This window comes from Mercenaria mercenaria, chromosome 3 (assembly GCF_021730395.1).
Source record: "Mercenaria mercenaria strain notata chromosome 3, MADL_Memer_1, whole genome shotgun sequence".
NCBI classification, from domain to species: Eukaryota; Metazoa; Mollusca; class Bivalvia; order Venerida; family Veneridae; genus Mercenaria; species Mercenaria mercenaria.
Window position 1 is genome coordinate 69,932,886 of NC_069363.1, and position 20,647 is coordinate 69,953,532.

Genomic DNA, 20,647 nt, shown 5'->3' on the forward strand with positions numbered 1-20,647 from the left:
TGCCTGACCTTTGACCTACTGACCTCAAAATCAATAGAGGTCATCTGCTGGTCATGATCAACCTCCCTATGAAGTTTCATGATCCTCGGCCCTAGCGTTTTCAAGTTATTGTCCGGAAAGGTGTAAATGTTCCAGGTCACTTCAACCTTTGACCTTTGGAACTCAAAATCAATATGAGTCATCTGCTGGTCATGACCAACCTCCCTATCAAGTTTTGTGATCCTAGTCCCAAGCGTTCTGAAGTTGTTGTCCGAAGACTGTTTAAATGCTCTGGGTCAATGTAACCTTGACATGTGACCTACTGACCTCAATATCATTAGGGGTCATCTGCTGGTCACAACCAACCTCCCTATCAATTTTCATGATCCTAGGCCCAAGCGTTCTCAAGTTATCATCCGGAAACTGTTTGACTGTTTCATGTTACTGTGACCTTGACCTTTGACCTATTTATCTCAAAGTCAAACTTGACCTGTATTTTATCATGTTGCACATGCGTGCAAAAATTTATGATCCTAGACCTAAGCATTCTCAAGTTATCATCCGGAAACCGTTTAACTGTTCTGAGTCACTGTGACCTTGACCTTTGACCTACTGATGTAAGAGTCGAACTTGAACTGTATTTTATGATATTACACCTGTGTACCAAAATTTATGATCCTAGGCCCAAGTTTTCTAAAGTTATCATCCGGAAACTGTTTACCTGTTCTGAATCACTGTGACCTTGACCTTTGACCTTCTGATCTCAGTCGAATTTGACCTGTATTTTTTGATGTTACACCTATGTACCAAAACTTATGATCCTAGGCCTAAGCATTCTCAAGTTATCATCTGGAAACAGTTTAACTGTTCAGCGTCACTGTGACCTTGACTTTTGACCTACTGACCCCAAAGTCGAACCTGACCTGTATTTTCTGATGTTACATCTGTGTACCAAAAATTATTTTAATCGGTCAAGCCTTTCATGAGTTATCATCCGGTAACCATGAAAAACAACGGACCAACCGACCGCCAAGCTCACTCCTATATACCACCCCAAAACTCAGTTTTGTGGGGGTATAAATAGGAGGTGCAGAAGTTCATATCATGTTAAAGACTTATGCAAGATTTCATCAATTTATATCAAATACTTTTTGAGCTAGGCACGTCACTTTTTTTTCCGGACACACATACGGATGGATGTACAGATGCAAAGACTTAAATCATATTCCCCCACAACTCATAGTGGGGGCACAAAAATACATTATTTTGACAAAGTTCTCTAAGAAGCATGGAAATCAAAAACTGATCAAACATGTATAAAAATAATAGTCATGAAAACCAATGACAAAAATATGACTGCATCTGACTAGAATTATATGAATCAAAGAAACAGAAAAAATGTCACATCTTATTATTCATTTAAGGTTTAGGGGTATATCACCAAAACACAGAAATATTTTATAAACGAACAACATCGTTACCAATATTTTACCTGACCATTACATGTTCTGCAGTACTGTCCCGTACTGAAAATATTCTGAAAAAGTTGTCCCCCTTTGAAAATGAATGCCATTTGTAAAGAAATAAAAATAAACAATCGCTGAAAACTGTGTTCCACCTAGTTATGTGAAATTTCAACACTCGCACGCTATTACAAATGCATCAAAACAAACATGTGTTAACAGTTCCTTGAAAATGGTGAGTTTTTAAAAGCGCTTGACTGTCTGGAAGTGGGGCCTGTTTAAACTGTCCTTTTTTCGGAATTCAATGCTTATATCAGTCAATCTGACTAAAGTACTTGATCTTCTAAACGAAGATCTGAGAACGACCCATTCACATTCGTCTTCTGTATATTTTGGATTTCCAATATTGCTATTTTTATTTTCGCAATTTTATTTTTGTTTGAACCAATCAGACAACTTGTTTGAATGTCAAAGTGTAAGAAAAAATTGTGGTTAATCCAGGGCTCGAACCTGGGACCTCTCGTTTGAAGAGCAACTACCCTACCGACTGAGCTAACCGGCTATCTGAAATCTTTTGACATAGAAATTTTATGATATCAAAACCCAAGTCTTTATAAAGCTTACAGAATGCTGTAAGGTAGCTTTTGATTGGCTAGCGGAAGGGTTATCAGAACGAGGCCATCAATAGCTCGTTGTCAGATCCTATGCGTAGCGTAATAGGATATGTACTTTAGTCAGATTGTATATCAGTATACTGACACTTGTTTTGTAGAGTAATATAAGTAATATACACGCTATCATTACAAAAACAACAAAACAAGTGTCAGTATACTAATATAAACATTGAATTCCGAAAAAAGACTGCCTAAATGGGACCCACTTCCAGACAGTCAAGCGCCTTCAAAAATTCACCATTTTCAAAGAACTGTTACACATGTTAGTTTTGATTCATTTGCAATCGCATGCGAGTGTTGAAATTTCACATAATTTAGTGGAACACAGTTTTCAGCAATTGTTTATTTTTATTTCTTTACAAATGGCATTCATTTTCAAAGGGGAACAACTTTTTCAGAATATTTTCAGTACGGGACAGTACGGTAGAACATGTAATGGTTAAGTAAAATATTGGTAACGATGTTATTCGTTTATAAAATATTTCTGTGTTTTGGTGATATACTCCTAAACCTTAAATTTCTTGTGTATTCAACATATATAAAGACACTTTCTGTAGCTGATACCATGCTATTCACATAAATCTGGGCCAGAATTTTAAACTCTACATCATCATTTTTCCGCCAGAACAGGTGCTATTTTATTTACAAATCATGAAATTCAGTTACTACATTTAGAAATGGTAAAATAATGGTTTTTCAATGACAAACAATGGTGCAAACTGATTGAACAAACTTTAAGCAAATTCTAAAACAATGGTTTTTCAATGAAAAACAATGAACCAACTGATATAAAAGAATAAGTATATTCTGCAATGAAAAACAATGGTGTTTAAATGGTAAAGTGTTACTTTGATCATTGATTTCATCCATTGTTTTTCCATTTTTTGAAAAAAATGCTATTCTAATGAAGAAAAAGTCATTGAAATCAGTCAAGATAAATGGTTTTTAAATGATTTCTCTGAAAAAATGGTACTTCAATGGGGTTTTAATGGAGTTTCAATGCTTTTTTAACCATTACATTTGGCCAAAGAACTAAAAATACACAGAATGGCACCTGGGGATAATCCCGTGTCATCTCGTGTTAGAGCGTTATCTTATTTCAAAGCATTTGCCGACTTGATCAATCGTGATCAGATCGACAGACGCTTACTGAAGTATAAAATTGGCTGTACGCCTGGCGCGTAATAAACCGAATCGAGTCCTTTTTTTCAAACGAAAACTGTTGATTTCTTAGACTTCCAATCATAAATTCATTCCTTCCCCGAGTAGAAAATACTAACATTAAAAAGGCACCATTATCATTATAAACAATCGATCCGAAAGTAACCTTATTTAAAAGCGTTTGCCGACTTGATCAATCGTGATCAACAGACGCTTACAACGAGATCTCATTCAGTTGTCACGGGATGTTGGCGAGATTTGCTCTATATGCCTTTCAAGTTGCCGATCTATTTATTTTTATAGCTCTTTGATTTGGCTAAGGGACATGAAAGGAGAAATTATGAGAATTCGGATACTGGTACTGTTACGATACAGTTCCGTCAACTAGATTCTACTTTGACAGTAAATAAATTATAATTCATGTTCCAATCTTCCAGACTCAAATGTTTACGTGTTTATATGCCGCCAAAATGTTCTGGCGTGTATGTTTCAGTGCCATCATGTAGGTGACATGCACTATTTTTAGAAACTGCAAATATAAACTTTGAATGAAGTATTTACTTCTGATCTCTATATCCGACCTTAGATGTTACTGAAAATAACATTTTTACAGCAGTAACTACTTAATACTTTAATTAAAATTTGCTGAATATCGGAAAATTTCCTTTTATGCAACGCTTTCCATTTGTGGGGAGGTTTTTATAATAGCATATGGCCAGCCGAATGACATATCGAGCTAAACTGTAGTGCTGTTAAATGCGAAGAATTTGCGTGGTTAGAATCGAAATAATAAGTATGTTCCAATAATTTTATCAGTTAATAAAATATGGGCAGTCTTTCGGATGCGAATATTAAATCACACGTGCTATGCACTTGTGATTTAATTATTACGCATCCGAACTCCTGCCCATATTTTATTATCCCCCGACGAAAGTCGGAGGGATATAGTTTTGGCGTTGTCCGTTCGGAGCCATATCTAGGAAATGCTTAGGTGTATTTAATTAAAACTTCATATATATGTTCACCACTATGAGTTCTTGCTGCCCGTCAAGTTTCAGTCAGATTGCCCAAGTAACACCAGAGTTATGGCCCTTAGAAGTTTCTAGTATTAACTATATAGGGTACTATAAATATGGCAATTTCCGCATCATAACTTTTGATATATTTGACCTAGAACTATGAAACTTAAACAGAATTTAGATCACCATAATGTGCTTGTGTACACACAATTTCATTCGGATTTATATGTAAATTAAGAGTTATTGCCCTTTAATTGTATAAAAATCCACATATTTGTACATAACAAACTTACCATTTGGTAGAATTTCATTAAATTTCTTTCATTCTTTTCCATGAACATTTATTGTAAACATGTGAAGTTGTGTACCCACACCTGGTCACCCCCTTACCTTGATCACACACCCCCCCCCTATCCCCCCCCCCCCCCCCCCCCCAAAAAAAAAAATCATTCCTTATTTTAGATATTTTTCAAACAAACTTCATATACATGTTCATCACTATGAGGTTATGGGGCCCATCAAGTTTCAGACAGATTGCCCAAGTAACACCAGAGTTATGGCCCTTAGAAGTTTTTAGTGTTAACTATATAGGGTACTAAAGATCTATAGATATGGCAATTTCTGCATCATAACTTTTGATATATTTGACCTAGAACTATGAAACTTTAACAGAATTTAGAGCACTATAATGTGGTTGTGCACAGACAATTTCGTACGGATTTCTTTTGTAACTTCAGAGTTATTGCCCTTTAATTGTCTAAAAATCCACATATTTGTATATAACAAATTTACCATTTGGCAGAATTTCTTTAATTCTTTTCTGTGAACATTTATTATAAACATGTGAAGTTGCGCACCCACACCTGGTCACCCACTTGCCTTGGTCACACCCCCCCCCCCCCCCCCCCCCCCCCCCCCAAAAAAAAAAAATTTTTTTTTTTTTTTGCATTTCTTATTTTAGATTTTTTTTCAAACCTTCCAAGTTGTACCATTCCCCCACCTCACTTCTCCACCCAGTCATGCCCACCACTTATCATGCATCCTCTGCCCCCCCCCTCCCCTCCCCTCCCCTCCCCCCAACTTCACCCTTTTACCTTTTTTTTTTTTTATAATTTTTAATTTTCAATCAATATTTATAATCAACATGTGAAATTTTGTTTCCTCTCCTCCTCTCCAGTTCCCCTGCATCCCCACCCCCTTGAAAAATAAATATATACATGTATCTATATATATATATATACACATATATATATTTCCATTCCTTTTTTTTTTTTAAATGTTCAAACCTTCAACATGTTAAGTTGTGACTGCACAAACCTTGCCTTCAGCCATATTCAAGATATCTTACCTGTGTTCTCTTAAGGACATTCTGTTCTTTTAAGTTCAAATGTACATGTTAAACAGCAACACCTGGTGCCAAACCACTCAAAGACAATATTTCTTTCCAGTTAAACTTCAAGCTCACATTTCAATTAACTGCATTTAATTTTAAAAGCTAAGCTTATCACAGTAAGCATATCCCATTCAAAATAAATTCTTTAGTCAGGATCAAAGTATCATACATTTATTATGTACTCTTTAATTAAACATTTGTTTTCTGTTAAATTGATTTTGACTAATGAAATTATTTGCTTCTTATTAACATCCTTAACTTTTTGCCGGATATATCTTTTTGCCATTCCTCACCACAAACCCTTTCGGCTGGGGATACCAATTCATCGAATTTGCTTGTTAACTGATAAAATATAGGTACATATTTATTATTTCTTAAATAACACGTCAGATTGATTTGCAATCCAATAATCCATGATGTTTTCTGAAATAAGCATGTATACTCCATAACTATATGTAAATAAGATGTTGCATATCTGTTGTGTTTTTGAAAGAAATTACCATAGATAACCATGTATAATGGGCACCCCCTATTTTGGCCCAAAATCCTGGAAAAAACAACATTTTTGGTCAATTTTGAGGGGATGGAAAACGAAAGTAGAGTTTACATAGACACCGGTAATAAATATTATCTCTGTGGCGAAGAGCAGCATTGGTCTCGCAGTACTGCAGATTTTTGTTTTCGCGAAAATAAAACTAGTAAAATATTGTTATATTTGTTGTTTTACCTTTTTAATTAACTATTTTGAATAAATAAACAGCAGCTGATTCAATATTTCAGAATGGTATCTTTCAAAATGACATGAGCTTCTCAATTCAAACCGATAACAAAAGGTGTGATAGTCTTTTTGTCACAATGAAATAGCCAGTAATTACCGGCAATTAACGTGACACCTCGTGTCAATTATGTTGTTCACAGTTTGATCTCAGTTAAAGATAATTCTCGATCTTTAATAAGTATCATAATTTTTGTGATTTATTAACATTTCTTCATCAAAATACTTTTAAATTTATATGAAATTAATTTTGTTTGAAAGAAAAATAAACCATTCGATCTTTTAAGGGAGGGTCTTTTCACCCCAAGACACCCCAAAACACCCAAAGACACCTAAAAAAAACAATAATTATCCTATTGTTTAGTATTAAAATCACGGGTGGTAAACGCGCAATCCAATTCCCACTGGGAATACGCTAAAAATGGGTTGCGCGACTTCCGGTGCTGGTGTTGCGCATCAATATATACAAAATCGAGGTAGGTGGGTTTTTGTTTTTGTAAATAATGACACATTTACGAGTGCTTTCGAAAAAAAGCAAAATGCTATTCGACACAAAAATGAATAAAGATCATATGTGTGAAATACCAACTTATAAATTTAAGAATCGGCCTTGTTATCACAAAAACTCTGCTGGCTCGAGCTGTCAAATAAAGCATGGAATCATGAAAAATGAAATTTTCTAACTCTTGTGCCTTCTTTCTGGAAATGTGACGCTTCTAATGATCAAACGCGTGTAAAACAGTCATGGATATTACATACACTTGAATGAAATGTTGCTTTTGGGGGAAAGATTGGCAAAAAATAATCTGGAATGGGGTTGCGCCCTGGGAATGGAGTTGCGTGTATACATTATATACATTATGATGTATACGAGCAGCTCCATTCCCGGTGCGCAACCCCATTCCCGATGATTTTTTTGTCAATTATGTCCCCGTAAGCAGGATTTGAAGCAAATAATTTTGATATTTGTTACTTTATAACAGTTGAGTTATCATAAAAAGCATCAGATGTCCTCAGATTAGGCATATGAGGTCAGAAACTCCCATTTTTATTGATTTCATACTTTTTTCACGCTTTGTGTCGCCTGAGTTTTTGTGATAATAGAGCTGAATCATAAATTAGAAACCAGATATTTTACACATATGATGTATTTTCATATTTGTGTCGAATAGCATTTTGCTTTTTTCGAGAAAATTTATTCTTGTCTCATACTAAGCAAAATCATAACTCCACATACCTCAATTTCGTCTTTTTTTACGCGCAACACCAGCACCGGACGTTGCACAACCCATTTTAAGCGTATTCCCGGCGGGAATTGGATTGCGCGTTTACCACCCGTGAAAATGTCAAAATAATAACATATTTCAATGTTATAGGTAATAATTTTCTCTTTTTTTCTGAATCATAAAAAAGGAAACTTTCGAACATAATAATTCAAGGGGAACAGTCCAAAAAGCTTAACTATGATAAAGCCTAAAGGAGATCCAGTTATTTCCCTTCCATTCAAAAGTTATTGTGTTTGTAAGATATGTAAGTCAATTTGAGTAAAAAAATGTTTTTAACTGTAAGGGCGTCCGGGATCTGCAAAGTGACTAAATCCAAGGGAAATAAATTAATATGTAATTTACATAGTAAAGTTGGCTTTACCTCCCTTTCACATTAATAAAAAGTTCGTTTCAGCTGATGTTCTTAGATGCATTTCTTTGAACAAATCTATTCTGAAGGTCATCTTAACTGTATAAGCATGTCTTTAAAATATATTTTTTTAATAAATGATACAAATAAACTAATATTCTATATGTCTTTTGGTGTTTTTGGGTGTCTTGGGGTGAAAAGACCTTCCGATCTTTTACGGAATGTAACAGCAATCTTAGATTTTAGCGGTGACAGTAAGCGCGGGGAGTAGTTTCCCTTTACCAAAATGGCGAACATCGGTAACAAACTTGTTTTGAGGTTGGAAAATTGTCTATACCTGTGTATTATGCGCACCTACGATTCGGGGGGTGGTCCTGGGGGTAAAAAAACTGTGCATTATACATGGGTATCTACGGTACTTTTTATCTAGTCGGTAAAAAAACATTCACTGTATGCTGACTTGCAAATATTGATATTTGATCTGAACTCGTATTTGCGACTGACACTGTATTCCATTTTGCGACTACAGTAGGTGATTTATGTCCTTTAAGGGCGTAAATAAAATAAAAAATACATACTAAATTGTCTCTATTGATCAGTCGTCATGTATATAATGCCATTTAATGTCGAACCCCTCGTGCAATGCATGTACTAATCCATTGGTGGCGGGGGCGGGGTCTGTGACTCGCTATCCTAGCTTATTATATAATACATTGAATGCTTCAGAATTGTTTATATGCAAGTATTCCGTGTTGGTTTATCAGACATATACTAACACAAAATACAGAATTAGAAACTGAAAGTATACACAGGGTCCCTGCTATGTCATGCAAGAAATTAACCATCTGTCGATTCCCTATGGAAGTCAGGCGAAGAAATGTTACCTGGGGACTTCAAAATGTTGATGAGCAGACAGGAGGGGACTTTAGACTGACCCCCGTCCGTCTGCCAACAAAATGATCATCTGATTTTTTAATCAAAGCGCTGAAAGCACAGAAAGGTTAAAACCTTTTGATATGCTGTTAACAAATTATAATCTGAAGAAATACATGTTGTTCTGGGAAGAAGTGTGTATGTAGCCTTCATTTTCAAAGGAACTGGTATTAAAGGAATGAAGGTAGTTATTCGCCGGATATGCCACCGTGGTCTACTCAATTGTATTCCATATTAATATATAGTGCAATTTTCCCGACTAGTAAAGGCTATTTTCATGTCAGATATCAGCTTTATTGATGCTCGATTGTAAAGAAGAATTCTGCTGATGTTTTTAAGCTACATTATATGATTCAAAAAGTTAGTCGAACCTGTTTGGTAAAACGAAAGTAAAAGTATGTATTTCCTGATGTCTACCTATACAATATTAGAGTTTCCATCACGTGTATCAGTTACTTGACCATGGCTTGACTCCCATAATTAGTCATGTGCATCTCCTCAGATCTTTTTCTACACAAAGAGCTAGGTTTAACATGTAATAAAGTAGTAAAATATATCTCCGATATGGATCTAGAATCTGAGCAGACGATGTAATGAGAAAAATAGAGGGTAAGTCAATGTCTGTGCACCCTGAACAATGAGAACAATGGAGAGTAGGTCAACACAGCCTAAACAAAGGCACTGGTGACGGACTCTCTTAGGTATGATAATCAGTAGCAGACGATGTTTTCTAAACAATGTTTATTCAACAGTAACTACAAAATTATTGTGTACATAAATGCGCCCCCGGTGTTCCCAAACTGCACATATCATTTAAGAAAGATAAAACAAACAAAAAAGTCATTGTGGTCCTACTGCTCAGAAGGTTATCAGACTATTCTCCAAGTAATCAGATCTCCAACAGTTCAACTCCAATATTATTTATGTTTGCTATGTGTCAAGTTTTTTTATAATTGTAAGTTGAAGCATATTTCCAAGAATTACTTAATTGTGGTGATCAATTAGTAAATCAAAAGAATTATCAAGCGTAAATTAGAAGGATATGAAAATAATATCGTTGAATCAGACGACTACAGGCAGTGCACATCGTTCAGTACCAGAATGCACTTACTGCAGCCACAACACCCAGAAAAGTTCAACTCCAAGAATTCAGCACCTCAAAAGTTCAACTCCAAGAATTCAACACCTCAAAAGTTCAACTCCAAGATGATTCTCAAAGTAACCAGATCTCCAAGATTATAAATTTGCTCAACTCCCAAGACTATCAATGTTTGCCAGGTTTCAAGTTGTATGTTCCCAGCAAACACACCACGTTGTTACAACGTTGTTACGACGTCTTTTCCTGACATTGTAACAACGTTGTTTTTTGGTTGATAATGAAAGGTGCGTTGACGTCTTGTCACAACGTTGGAAAGACGTCTTTTTTGCAATGTTGGAAAGACGTCTTGTCCACAACGTTGGAAAGATGTTGTTTTTTGGTTGATAATGAAAGGTGTGTTGACGTCTTTTTCACAACGTTGTAAAGACGTCTTTTTCACAACGTTGGACAAACGTTCTTTTTTGGTTGATAATGAAAGGTGCGTTGACGTCTTTTTTGCCACCTTGGAAAGACGTCTTTTTCACAACGTTTGAAAGACGTAGTTTTTTCTTTGATCGTGAAAGGTGTTTTGACGTCTTCTGCAGTGTTGGAACGACATATTTTTCACAGCTTTGGAAAGATGTATTTTTTACATTTGAATGACATCTTTTCTCAATGTTGTTTCGTCTAAAAGCACAAAAAAAAAACAACAGTCTATGGTTTTAAACAAAAGTGTACTGAATAATAGAATAGTCACAAGACGTATCTTAACATACTGGGTCTAGTAAGAAAACATACTAAATATGATTCAACTGAAATGTTTTTATTAAAAAGTACATATACCATTCAATCAAAAATAAATTTTGTTGATGCATGTAATCTGTAAAAAGAGCTGTTCAGGGACAGCAACAGTCAATCGACTATTCAATAGCTTTTTAACAAAATATTTCATCAATGAATAAAACGATAAACACTTGTGGAAATGGGCAACCATTTTGCTTGAATGTATTAAAGGGTCATAGCATATAAAAACAAGAGCTGTCATAGAAGCAGCATGTTTAACTATTTTAAAACATGATACTAAGTGAAGAAACATTATCTTGAATTCTAGCATAAAACTGCTGTTATTGTCACTTTTCGGGGGTGTCTTAACAGAGAGATTCTCGCGCTCACATGCTGTTGTAACACCTTTTTATTTATGCGCGTTCCGTGGCAAAGCGTAAACATATTACGGCCCCAAAACGAATAATTCATAAGGAAATGACGTGAACGTGATAAAACAAACTTTACCACGCATTTCATGGGAATTTAATGACGTTGAGGGACAATATATTCATTTACTTGGTTTTGCGTTTTATGCCAGAATAGCGTAAGCGCATGTTATTTTCGTGTTATAACATCTACAGAATCCCTCGGGAATCATTGGTACCTGGGTTGGGTACCAACCAATCCCTCGGGATTCTGGAGATGTTGTAGCACGAAAAACATGCGTTATCCCTATACAATTACTTTATGTTTGAACAAAAAGCATTGAATAATAGCCATTAATGAGTGAAACTGCCTAAAATTCCTTTAAATAATTCAAGAAATACTGGTTCGATACCACACTTTGGTCTGTGAAATCTGATCTTAGATGCTGACAGAAAACAAGTAGGATAGCTCTGCATATAGTTTGTACAGTCTAGCTAAAATCTTAAAGTTACTCACCCACAGTTTGGGTGAAATTTTTCAACATCTTCCTTTCAAAAAGTTTAGCAGGGAATGTGTATTTGACACAGAAATGTGATCTAAAACGGTTGAGAATAAAATTTAGATATTGGTAAAAATGCAGCAGGAATGTAAATTTTCTGCAATATTTCAAATTTAGTATACTACATTCTGCACAAGATTTATTGTTATTTAATGGAATATCTTGCTTAATCATTCCAATAAGTTTGACTGAACCAATTTCCAACTCCAAAAAAGACCATAATTTATCCAAACTCGTTGACAGAGTTATCTGCTCTTGCCTACAGATGGAAATCATGATAGTAAGTAAGTAAGTGTTCAAAGTTTCAAAGCCATATGTCAAATAGTTTTGACAAACACGTACTTGTACGCAAACTGAACCAATTTCTAAGTACAAAAAGGCCATAATTCAGCCAAAATAGTTGACAGAGTTATGAACACTTACTTACAGATGGCAATCATATAATAAACAAGTGTTCAAAGTTTCAAAGCCACACATCAAACAGTTTTCACAAAACATGGACTGGTAAGAAATTGTACCAATTTCCAAGTCCAAAGAGTCATAATTTAGCCAAAATACTTGTAAGAGTTATGTACTCTTACCTACAGATACAGACTATGGTATAATAATAATCAAGTGATAAAAGTTTCAATGTCATATGTCAAACAGTTTACACAAAATATGAACTAGTAGGAAATAAAAGGTACCCAAATTCAGCAAAAGTCCTTGATAGAGTTATGTGCCCTTGCCTAAAATTGGATATGGTGATGATAACAAGTGTTGAAAGTTTCAAACCTTTATCCCCAAAGGTTTTGCCAAAATGTAAACTGGTACCAAAAACTTAACCAAGGTGTGACGCAAAGCTGATGCCGTATCGAGTAGGATAGCTATTCTTATAGTTCAAATAGTAAAGTTATAAAGGTCCAATTGCGGCATCTTTTATGCAGTTTCCGAAAATGATTTTAATGAAAAATCTTGCAAAAAAGTTCTATGTAGAACAATCTGAACAAAATACATTTTTTTTTCATATATAACTTTCAGCCAGGTCATTTAATATTGATTTATGTGACAAATTATTTTAATTATTCTCAAAATCACTACAAATGGATAAAGTCTGCCCATCACTTAGCTTGAGACAACATTAACCTTAACCAACAAATTCTTGATTTTGCCTTGTGAATGAGTAATCTAATCCATTCACAAAAATATTAAGAATAAATAAAGTAAAGTTTAAGTGTAATGGACTGGCAAAACAATGAACAAACAACTACAAATTTTTGAAAAACAATTCATTGTGCAAACTTTTTTTCTCGAGATACTATTTGAAATTTCTTCACCTTGTAGAATTTTAAATTATCTGAAAAAATTCCAATAACACTGTGCTTCCAGAAAATGAATTGGATACAAGTTCTTCAGTTTTGTATACAACAAAAAATCAAACTTAACTTGCACTGTTTTCACACATTTCATGTATATCACTTTTCAGCTGCATTTAGAATTTACTGAAAGATTCATTTTGTAAGTAGAACTGTTTTGCATTTAACACATTTTAAATTCAAATGTTTGTGTTTTAGAGCAGATTACACAGTATGTAAGTCATGATTTCTGCTATTTCACTATTTCAGATTTCCTTTTGAACTGGATTTCTATCTGATAGTGCATATCAGTCACAGGCACTTCTCCCACTCCTAGCTCCCCTTCCTGGTCCTATGTCTACGCAGGCTGAAAATATACATTTTAACACACATGTAAACTTAAACGTTTTGTTAAAAACTAGAAGATGATCACACATATTAGAATTATGTATAAAGTTAAATGTATGGTAAGGTGACGGTGTATCATTTTTAATACATGACATACTAATTTCTTTACTTTATCACAAAGTTTATACGGTAATACAGTGGGTGGGATAGCGCCGATGTCGTGAATTCATTTCGGACATTCTGAGTTTTCAAAATTTCTGGAGCCCTGAATACATTGGACGGGTCCATTCAAATTCTAGAATTTCTATTCTTACTAACACCATTCTCACGTAAGTATGATCAAATATCATTTCTTAAATATTTACCCGTCAAGATCGAAAACAATGTTGTCCTTTCTTCTCCCAGTTTGCTTTTCCTCTGATGTTAACATGGTCATTAGTTTCATTGTCATCAACCTATGAAACAGAATGAATTTGGTGATAAAAAGTTAATAAAAAAGGTACAATTTGAATCTATATCACTAAAAATTAAATCAATAAGACAAGTATGCTAAGGAGCAGAGTGTTGAGCCCGCCAGCTGTCAAGTGGACCTTGGACCTAGGGACCTGGTTCTTGCGCATGACACTCTGTCTCATAATGGTAAACATTCATGCCAAGTTACATCAAAATCCCACCATGCATGAAGAAGAACTGCTCTGGACAAACTTCAGTATGACTGTAGGCCTCTTAACTGTGACCTTGACCTTTGAGACAGGAACATGGGGTTTACGCATGGCACACCTTCTCACTTAGGTAAACATTCATGCCAAATATAAACAAGATTGGTTCATGCATGTATAAGTTATGGTCCGGACAAAATCAGACAGACACAAGCACATACATCGAAAGTGGCGACTATATCGACCTCACCGTAAGTGGGTTCAACAAAAACTTGACACAAGACAAATACAACTCTTGCATAATTATTATTTTTCATTCTCTTAAAGTATTCTTCTAAATTTAAAACATGCACAAAAATGCTTGTGAAACACGATTCAGATGAGTTTCAGTTAAGTTCACGCATATTTTATTCAAGAGGAAGTAAAAAAACAGGTAATAAATTTATGGAAACTTTATTCCAATATTACTTACTTATCAAACACCATCATATCCTTGTAAAGCTAGAAATTGTGCCACTGGCCCATGAGTAAGTGTTGTATATAAGCAGAAGATAAAGATTCTATTCACAGTCCCTCATAGATGTTCTTCCAACAGCAGACAACATGGAAACCTGTCAACAGCAAAAAATTTCAAATTAGAGCTACTTTGTAATAATCTACATTTTAAGCACACACAACAGTAGTACACCCATGCATAAAATAAATTTTGAGAATTTAATGTCTTGCATTTTAGATGTAAACAACCTTGAATCAGTTTCACAACTAGTTTACGGTTAACCTTTAGCCTACTAGCAACAAGTGATTGCCTTTGCGACCAGTGCAGACCAAGATCAGCCTGCACATCTGTGCAGGCAGATCATGGTCTGCACTGTTCGCTATTCAGTCAGTAAATTTTCAGTGAACACCCCTTCGAAAAATAGATGGTACTGTCCAAACTGAACGATGGATCAGTTCATTTTAGAAACTTAGCAGGGTAAAGGTTAATGAAAACTTATGCCTGACTAAACACAGACATACCAAAATCTTTGTAAAACAGATCCTAGGTTTTCTGCACGAGGCATATACATGTATGTTACTAGTCAAAATAATTCGCTGTTCAGATTGTTTTATATTTGTGACGGGCAATCTAAACGTCAAAACTTTGAAGGACCAAAATAATGGAATATAAATCACAGAACACAGTCATGTAAAGTTATTGGTTTTGCATATTTGCATGTACCCTTACAGAAGCAAGCCTCTGTGGCGTACATGCTGCGTATTTGCTGTGTATATGCCGCGAACACAGTAGTATGCCAGAGGAGTACATTTTACATACACCGCATGCCGCGTACATGCCGCATACTATTTCGACGAGTACACAGCATGTACGCAGGAGGTCACTAGTACACTTCAAGTACGCAGCACAGACTCTGAAAATTTAAGGAGTACACTGCATGTACGCAGGAGGGACTTGTACAAGAAAATAGTACACTGCATGTACACCGCAGATACTTTGAAATTTGTGCAGTACACTTCATATACGCGGGAAAGACTTGTACAATTTCTTTTGGCATTTATACTCAGTTTTTTTTTTATAAGTTAAAGTCTGAAGTAAACTTCATATACGCGGGAGGGACTTGTTCATTTTCTTTTGGTGTTTATACTTTGAATTTTTTTAGGTAAAAGTCTGAAGTACACTTCATGCAGGAAGGATTTGTACATTTTTTTTTTTTTGGAAGCAAGAACTTGATTTCCGAGTAACTTTTATCTTAATAGCATAGAATAGTTCAGATTACCAGTATTCTGAACAATGAAAATTTGCCATTTACTATTTGCAATGTTCATTTGTGAAGCTTACATGCACCATGCATGCAGTGTAAAAATATATTCTTTTTCATTTTGAATTAATCCTGGAGCTTTCTAACTTGGATAATTGAAAAGCCTTATTTGAACTTCGTTGCATTACATTTTGTAATACATGAAATAATTACCAAGATAATGCCTCAACAGCGCCCGAATGAGAAGAATTAATAGCTCTCACTGTTATTTGAATACTCTTAAGCAAAACACCATTCTATCATGTTTTATAAAGGCTTTAATGCTCATTATGTTAACTCATTAAGGCCTCACCAGATTAAAAAGTTGTTCATCGGATTTGCCGCTCGTATATTTTCAGAACGTTTTTGGCTAATTGCGCTCGCCCCATTGGAAAAAATCAGTCCAAAATTTTTTGGTGCGCTACTTTTTACGGACGTAAAAGTGTATAAATGCTTATATAATTCCAGTCCTAGATTGTTCTCAGATGGATTTTAATCAAAATAAATACATACTACGCACACATCGTCTATAATAAATCATAACACTTATATTTAGTTGCATTAAAGTTGTTTCCCCTTGATGCAGTTACGCCATTTTCTTCAAATGTTTACCAAATTACATGCTACAAAAATTGATTTATTTCATTGAAAAGTGGATGAAGAAAAGCATACTAATTTATTTGATAACATCAATCTACATTATTTTGGTAAGGGTAAATACTTATTGATGCATGTCACTTATCTTTTTTCTGTTTTTTTCTGTCCAAATGATCAGCATTTGCATACAAAAGTTGGTGGGGTAAGGAATTTACATTATCACAGCAGTTTCGCCACAAGAGTACACAGCATGTATGCAGCAGGAGTACACAGCATGTATGCCGCAGGACTCGGGCCAGGAGTACACAGCATGTACGCCGCAGGAGTACACAGCATGTACGCCGCAGGAGTACACAGCATGTATGCCACAGGAGTACACAGCATGTACGCCGCAGGGGTAGTACACCTCAGGCTCATTTGCATGTGAACAGTGTATGTGCCGCGTACATGCTGCGTACTATTTCCCGCATACTAAATTCCTCCAGCGTACATCCTGTGTACTATGTAGTCCACAGCATGTACGCAGCAAGTAGTACGCGGCAGAGCTCATTTGCATGTCAAAAGTGTACTACAAACGTACTATCTGTGTATGTGCGGTGTATATCCTGCGTACTATTTAAAGCCCTTGATTTCAGTACACATCATGTACGCATCATATACGCTGTATGTACACAGCAAGAGTACGCAGCAGGCCTTTTTCTTCTCTAAGGGTAGAGACACGGTAAACTTTAATCGTGTACAGTACATACATACATTTAAATCACCAGAAAATAAGTAATTTTGGATATTATTTGATAATTTTGGCATAAATCATTGAGAAATTGAATCCCTGTTCAATACATGTAAGTTTATTTGAATTTATGACTAATGTTTGAAAATAATCGGCTTTTAAACCTATAGCATGTAAAGCGTTGGCAGCGATGAAAATTTCATCGGAAATTGCTTCAACTATTTTGGTCTTTCGAGTGTTTGACGCAAGTGGGGATACTGCCCATATGAAAAGAATTATCCCAACATTTCCTAAGATCGCATCAGATTAGTTGGACTATTATGTTACTTCTGAAGAGAATCATCAGGCATCAAACGAATGTGAAGCAGTATAATAAATTATATTATATGGAGATGTCCAAATACAACGTAACAGGATGTTTCGGGACAGTGTGATAACTTGACTGTCGCTGTCTCAACATGTCTAAACTTATTTGATACGATTTCTTTCAGGAAATCTCTAAAACATGTGACGTCACGCAATGGCTTTGACTACAAACAAAATGTTAAAACTGTTGATTTTATGTTAGTCAATATGGTGACAGCGACAAGTAAGCATAGTTCCGGCTATATTTCTGTTGCCTTTAGATAATGGAACAACCTGTTCACACTGGCACTTCTGTTAAATTTTCTTGTTGTATGGTGGATGGCGTGTGAATGCATTGCACGTTATTATGCAGAAGTGGGGATGGGCAGGGACTTTTTTCATATACAGACTTTTGGTGGCTTGATAGAATTTTGATCAGAATTGATAAAAAAAAATATTGATAGAATCTGTGTTTTAAGCATATTGATGCAGTTAGAAAAACATCACTGTTTACAAAAAAAAAAAACATGGACGTCTAGCCGCTCTCACTGTCTTATCAGTTCTAAAAATAGAAACTACAACGGATTTGTTTACAAACACCATCTAGTCTAGTCCTGTATCATGACCCGCATAAAATTAGTTTGACTACCACACCCCTAGCCGCTTCCAACAAGTAATGCTGTTTGGTGACAGATATCAACATACAAATGGCATGTAACTGTTAGACACTAAGCATACGTGAATTTATAAACTAAAATCCCTTTGTAAAAACCTTTATAATTTATGGAAAGTTCTAACTATTTTTTGCACTGTAAACAGTAAAAGACTGCAAAATGTTGACAGTCTGATCTTCATCGCATGCAAGATATTTTAAGTAAGTCCATTTCTAGCCTAAAATGCATAATTATTAATTTATCCTCATGCAGCACAACAATGTCAACATACAAATTACCGGTAATAGGCCTACCGCGAAAATATATGACAATATAAGTTATAGCTATAACTTCAACAGTTTTAAAAACGTCATGACAAAAAATAACTGCTGTAAAAACTAACAACATACTTACAGGTGGAGAAGCCATGATTTGACATATAATCTGTACAGGGCGCTTTTTAAATACTTCCACGAACTTTCAAAACTCCGATCAACAACATGAACGAGCGCAAAAAGACACGTGAGCTAGACCTGTTTTGATTGGTCAATTTCGAACACATGTCGGAAATCATGGGACGGAACTCTTTCGAGTTAATGTTAGATGGTAATGTTACTAACCTCACGACATGACGAATAGCGCTAACCGACAAAAATGCAATAAAGTATTCACGCAATGAAATTATTTTTGCAGCTTGAAATATTTTAAAGTTTCAGTAGATCTAATGACGTTGTTCCAACGTTTTTACAACATCGGAATAGCGATGTCGGATTTTGGTCGCTGTAAAGCCGTTGGAACAACGTCGGAATTAGCGACGTCGGATTTTGGTCGCTGTAAAGCCGTTGGAACAACGTCGGGATAGCGACGTCGGACTTTGTTCGGTGTATCGTCGTTGGAACAACGTCGGATTCTGGTCACCGACGTCGCGACCCCAAAACAACTATAAAAAGACGTCTTTGCGACGTCGTGTGTTTGCTGGGTTATAGCGTTTCGAAAAATAACTAACAAATCTACAGTGTTGGCAGCGGGCTACATCAATTGCAAATAATATATATTTTTGACGTAATCAATGCTACTTTCTATGTTCACCAGTGTATTGTACATATAATATTTGAGTAAATGTTTTCTTGACAAAACGTTACGTATTAAATAAATAAGGCTACTAATTAAGAATAGCCATTGTGTCGACTTTCACAAAACAAAAAAAACACAATTTTCAGATATATAGAATAATGTTTTGACAAATAAGGATCATGGGTCCCTTCTCTTATTCTTAACTTAATAAGCTAGAAGACATAATTTTAAAAGTATTTCCATGTAGCTAGGTTGAAAGCATCGAGTAGAATAGAAAAATCTAAATATATTTTTCAAAATTCAACACGATATCACATAATACACCATCACAATTCTTGGAGCACAGGTTGTATAATTCTACACATTTATGTGAAATTAACTTCTAGTTTAGCTGACCCTAGAAATACAATGTATTGATGTCACAACTTAATCATGACACCAATACATTAAAAGTGTTGCAACCCCACTTCTTTAATTCATGGGCTGTTGCCTTTAAACTCCACTACCTTGTTAAAAAAAGTTTCTACAAACGACCGACCCTGCTAAAACAACAGTAGAAGTCATTGGGATCCACCAAACAGGAAACTAGACCTTTCTATCCCAAAATCCTGCTGTTATTACTTCTGCACAGTTTTCAGATAAAAAAAAAAGGAACTGTACACATGAAAATCGTGTTATGAATGTTTTTACAATTAAGGAATACGGATCTTTTCTCTCGATCTCTTTTTTTTTTTCAGAAGATATATATATTGGACTTATATAGCTGCAAGTCACTAAGCAAAGCCGGGCAGGGCACATGAATGGAATTTCCATTGTAGGGTTACATCAAGAGAAGACACAAATGCCCCCTTGTGATGCTTTGATTCTATTTTGCTTAAATGAAATCAAACAGTTTCATTAATTTGGGACACATATGTAGGCCAACATCGAGAAACTTCACATCATGCAAACGACCCCATGTGATATTCTACATAACTGACACTCGTTATTTACTTCTTTGATTCTATTTTGCTTAACAATCAATTTTAAAGACTCAGTGAAAATGATCAGTGAAATTTCAGATATTTCAATGAAATTTCAATAAAATATCAGTGAAATAACAGTGAAAGATTTTGGCAAATTATCAGTAAAATTTTGTTGAAATTTCATTAAATTTTCGCCAAAATAACAGTAAAATTTTGGTGAAATTTCACCAAATTTCAGAAATATTTTGCCAAATTCTTTCGGTGAATTTTGATGAAATTTCATTGA

At 35.1% G+C, this 20,647-nt stretch overlaps 1 protein-coding gene and 1 long non-coding RNA gene across 2 annotated transcripts in view; one reads left to right on the top strand and one right to left on the bottom strand.

Moving 5' to 3' along the window:
- The window catches only part of LOC123524452 (hydroxymethylglutaryl-CoA synthase 1-like), a 369,785-nt gene that overhangs the window by 311,944 nt on the left and 37,194 nt on the right, over window positions 1-20,647 (top strand). The gene's annotated exons all lie outside the window — the stretch shown is intronic.
- LOC123524451 (uncharacterized) lies at window positions 10,918-20,273 on the bottom strand. The gene is made up of 4 exons (XR_006681274.2): window positions 18,737-20,273; window positions 14,674-14,812; window positions 13,908-13,997; window positions 10,918-13,561 (listed from the first exon to the last, which is right to left on the bottom strand). It is a non-coding gene; the product is annotated as an uncharacterized LOC123524451 (long non-coding RNA).